Genomic DNA, 5,172 nt, shown 5'->3' with positions numbered 1-5,172 from the left:
CTGTGGGTGCCTTGCTTTCATCTTTCGCAAAAGGAAAGCACTACTCCGACATCAGCCGGTGATTTCACCACTGTGACTGTCTTCTACCAAATGTGTTGGCACTCCAGGAAGCTGCTGTAAGGCCACTGGCCGAGCCTGAAACCCTCAGCGGGAAGGACTGAGCCCGCTGGCGTCTCTCTCTGCTGCTGTGAGAGGTGCAGGTCAGGATTGGACAACCCCGCTGCTGGAAAGCCAGTGATGTGCAGCTGGTTAGGATGGAGACTCAGAAAATGACGGACAAGAGCACCCCTCCTGTAGATGGGAGTGACTCCGTGCATTTCAGGCATGCAGTGGGCACCTGTCACACCCTGCTCACGAGCCACCCTGCACTGATGGGCGTGGCTCCGGATTACCCACTGTGATCCAGCGTGCCAGTGGCCCTCCCGCAGGGACGGTACGGGGTCGTGAAGGCGACCGAGCTGCCTGCCTGTCGCCCAGCCTCTTCTCAGGATGCAAAGGAACAAGTAAAGGTTTATTCCCTGCTGAAGAGAGGCGAAAGGAAACACGTTTCCGCTGTGGAGCCTTCTTCAGGCGTGTGGGAAGCTTTAGAAGGCTCCACAGCCGAAACGTTGTGTTTCCTTTCTTCTCTTTTCAGCAGGGAATAAACCTTTACTTGTTCCTTTGCAGCCTGCGCACGCTGACGCAGCTCCCTGCTTGAACCTCTTCTCAGGATCCCTGCTTTGATTAACTCCTCTCGGCGCGACAGTGTTGCTTCGGGGTTAAAGGGGACCTCGGGATTTCTGGGTGTTGGAGACCTCTGCGCCACAGACCCCAGACCTCCCCCCCATTAACACAACCCCAGGCACCTGAGCCCTTAACTTCAGCCCTCTTAAAGAACGTTTCTATCGGTGAACTTTTATAGCTACAATGTTGGATTTGTGACTCCCTCCGAAGCATCGGGCCTGCAGACGCCAGGGTGGAGAGCTCTGGGAGAAGTGGCTGTGCGGAGGTTCAAGGACCTAATGAGCCCTCGTCCCAGGGGACGCTTTTACGGCTGTCTCGTTATTGTTCAGAGTTGACGTCGTGTACAAAAACGAATAAAAATAAGTTGGAAGACGAAGGCCGCGTGCGTGTCCCTTGTGTTGAAGGTGTTGATCAGAGAGTTGCGGTAAAAAAACAATGTGGTGGACGGATGAAGAGCAGTGTCCTGCTCAACAGCGATCTCGGTTGCTGCTTCCGCAGGGCAATGCGGTGAACTGATCGTGTCCGTTGCCAACAGAAGAGCAGGTGCACCCCCGTGCTTGTACCTGCGAAACAATGCTGAGATAATAGGGCTGCGCTTACACAAGGCTGTGCCTTTAAAGACCTGTCTGTGGCCTTCAGCTGTGCTGTAAGGTTGGCAGGCACTTTTCTGTGTGTGGAGATTTATTCCAGCTCATCTGCCCATCCATTTTCTATCCGCTTCTTCCAATTCAGGGTTGCAGGGAAGCTGGAGGTTATCACAAGGCGGGGTACAGCCTGGAAGGGACACCAGTCCTTCACAGGGCTCGCACAGTCACAGTGGGGCCGGTATGAAATATCGGGGACTGTGGTTGTGGAAATCCACACAGCTGCAGGGAGGACATATAAACTCAACTCTGCACAGCACCCCAAGTCTGGAATTGAACCCAGGGCTCCAGTGCCATGAGGCAGTAATGCCAATCACTGTGCTCCCATGCCACCTTTGTCCCAGTCGAAGTGAGAAACTTCAGCACTGGCAACTTCTCCTGCTTGTGAATGGATGTGTGGGTTTCTTAACTGCAGTGGAGCGTCTGCGTAGAAGAGCACTTGTGCAGCTTTGTAAATGTCTGTCCAAAGGCAAAATAGGAAAGGTGCTAAGTCCGGTTTTTCTCTTCTGCGGGTGTGAATAAAAAAGTGGGCTGGGCTGACAGTGTCCTTTAGAACAACTCTTCAAGTCTGCCACCAGGGGGCGAACATTCCCCTCCCAATCAAAATCCCGGTTTTTCGATCCGACTCGGCACAGTCCGGGATGGCCTTTCCCTTTCCTTTGAGCATAAGCGTAATCTAGCTTGGGGGCTACAAGTGGAGAGGGTCAGCCAAAGGTCACAGGAAGTGAAAATGAAGTTCCTGGTTCAAGTCCCAAGGACTTCTTGTGACCTTTGGCCATGACCTTTAAGTCATGATCACCCTGTACAAGGTGCTTCATCATCCTCGTTCTCTATCTTTCGTATGAGACCTGGAACGGAGATCCTGCTGTCAGTAGCTCTGTATCAGTGTGTGTGTGAGTAATTTACCTCTTAGTCACAGGCAGCCTGCTCTGTCTGCTAAATGGCTATTCAGAATAGGTAGTGAACCTCACCCTGTGTTTGCACTGTGCTCAGTGTTTATGTGGGTGTTGTCATAAACTGCTGGTTCCAGCGAGAGCACAGCTGGGCTGCGGTTTCTGGCTGTGTTCCTATCGGCCGTCTCTGGAGTACCCCGAGTGGAAGCTGTCCAGCTGGTCTGGTCAGGCTCTGAGGAAGGCTCTGGTCTGCCTTCCTCCTGCCTGCCATTTCCTGGGGAGAGCTGGGAATGTGTTCCAGATCCACCTGGGCGGCTGGGTCTCAGTCTCGGTCCGTGTGTCAGGGGGAGAGACCGGCGGGAAGATCCAGATGTTTCCCATCAGGGTCCACTCTCCCCTCTACCTTCCCCAGCTGTGGAGGGCTCTGCACATCTGGATTGTATTAAGTACTTCCTGCATCGGCTGCGCAGCCCCCCCCCCCTTCCCACGAGCCCCTGAGAGAAAGGGTGTGGGTGGGGGTGGGAGACAGGGGGGGCAGGGGGGAGATGTCAAAACATGATCACAGCCGGGGTCCTGCGAGATCTCCAGCAACACCCCGCTCTCTGGTCATGAAGAGTGCGAGAGAGAGGCAGGGATTCTCTGCAGACGTCCTGGCGCCTCGGACAGGGACAATCTTGTCCAATTCTCCACACGGACATGCGAACGCAATCCCCGAACAGGCCAGGGGGAGCTTGAAGAGACTGGCACCCCCCTATCCGCAAGAGCTGCAGATCGCAGCGGTCCTTAGCTGGACACTCAGGTCTGGTGATGGAGTTCCTCGGGGTAAATGGCGGCACAAGGAGTCTGTCTGATCATCAGGGGAGAGCCTCAGTCTCCCTCAGCTAAAACTGGGGTCACAGTCCAAAATCTGTGGCGGGGGGGACAGTCCTCTTGGGAGATGCATTTGCCTGCATTTGATGTGGCTGATCAGAGCATTAAGGAGGGAAGGAAGGTTATTTCATTTGGCCAATCCTGCTTGCTTCTCTGCTAATCAGGCAAGTCAATCCCAGAGCCTCATTCAGCCATTCGATGAAGACTTTTCCAACAGTATGGTTGGGTAGTTTGTTCCAGACACATACTACTCTTTGTGCAAAGTTGGGTTGAATCTTTTTTATTGCCAAAATTGTACTAATCCTCCGATCTGATCTTTAGCTTCCTCTGCATTGCCAGTGCTCCTGTCGAAAGGGTCAGATTCTGACATGGAAAATGATGGGATTGCAGTAATATTGCTTAGACCAGGTCTTTACACACTCACTCTGTACAAGTGCTGCACATATTGTGCTGCACAAACGTCTCACCCCACAATATGGAGAGTCATTTTTCTCTCTTAACTCCTGTTTATTGGTTTAGCTAGGAAATTTGCATTTTCTGGATTGGTCTTGGGGACCCCAGTGAAAATACTAGACCCCCCCTGTCCCTGGACGCTCTCCAGGTTTGCTTTGTGTTTTTCACATTTCTGTTTCCTGTACCCAAAGAACAAAAACACTTTGGAAAATCAAGTCCCTGCTCCCAGATAACTCAACAACAGTCTGGGCCTCTGGATTTTCCAATAACAGAAGCCTGCCCTTCACAAACACATGCACAGCCAGACCGATAACACACAAACCCACACACTCGTGCAGAGATCAGGGCGTGCGGCGAGACGGTGTATCCGCGTGCCTGTTTCCGGTGTGGGAGACTGTGTGCGGATTTGGAAGAGCAACAGCCCAGCAGACCGAGGCGGAGACCGCCATGGTCGAGCCCCATCCCCCAGACGGCTTGGAGGCCGCTCGTATCACCGCGGCGCCCCCCGGCGGAGGGAGCGAGGGAGGGGAGGCAGAGTCTGGATCGATTTGCGCGGGGCAACACAACCCACAAGGCAGAGCCGGACACGCGGCTGGAATCAGACCCTGGCGCCCCTCTCCACCCCTGTGGAACCCTGTGCACATGAGATGCAATTAGAGCGCGGAGGGAGACGCTGTAAAACTACCAAAATAAGGAGGTTAGTGTCTGATTACCAATTAGGAAGTTTTGGGGCTTCTTATGTAATGTCTGGATTCAAGCAAAGAGAAGCTCTGTTCCTTTTAAACCTAGTAACCCCCCTCCTGGCCCAAACCTCATTAAGTTTGTTAATCCTATTGTTTGTTTTTGAATCCTCCAATTAGCAGCCGCCAGAGAGAGTCCGATCAAAGGTGACTGAAGAACACAACTCCATTGAGAGCAACTCCGGACTCGCTCTCTCCCTCTTTCCACAGGAGACGCATTTTTACACAAAGGGTGGTAGGGGTCTGGAACAAGATGTCTGGCCATTTTGTTGGTAAGGGCATCGACAACATGGCTGGGCAGCTTGATCCAGAACCCTGGACACTGGCACCTCTCATCTGCTCTCTGCTCCAGAACACAAAAACACAAGATCTGTTGCAAAACAATGGGCATTAAGCCTGCATGGCTTGTTCGAGAGTTTAGCAACCAAGTGAAACTAAAATTTCATCTGTCAGCCACAAGAAATTACCCAGAAAATGAGCCTGAGGGCAGAAGTGTAAAATTCCATTTTTTTCTGTTTTAATTTGTAGACTAATTCACAGCCTGTCTGAAGAACAGGTATACCATGTAACTTAAGTGTCATCTCTGATTAGTTCGATATCTTTCAGCAAACCTCCCTCTTACACCTGAGACATTCAGAAACAGGCCACAAAAGGAATAGATTCATCAGTTAACTGCCCATATTTCACTTTTCAAAGGGCGGAGAGCTGGTGTATATCTATGCGTTTAGCTTACTCTTTTCAGAGTTAGCGTGTGTGTTCTGCTTGTGCTACCAGGCGCGTCAACATTATCGTGACTTCGGCCCCAGAGGTCTTCCAGGGATCCGGGAAATCTCTGGACCCACACTCCCG

This window comes from Atractosteus spatula, chromosome 1, assembly GCF_055471065.1.
Source record: "Atractosteus spatula isolate fAtrSpa1 chromosome 1, fAtrSpa1.hap1, whole genome shotgun sequence".
Lineage (NCBI taxonomy): Eukaryota > Metazoa > Chordata > Actinopteri > Semionotiformes > Lepisosteidae > Atractosteus > Atractosteus spatula.
The sequence above is the reverse complement of the archived record's forward strand: the minus strand, read 5'-3'. Positions refer to the sequence as shown.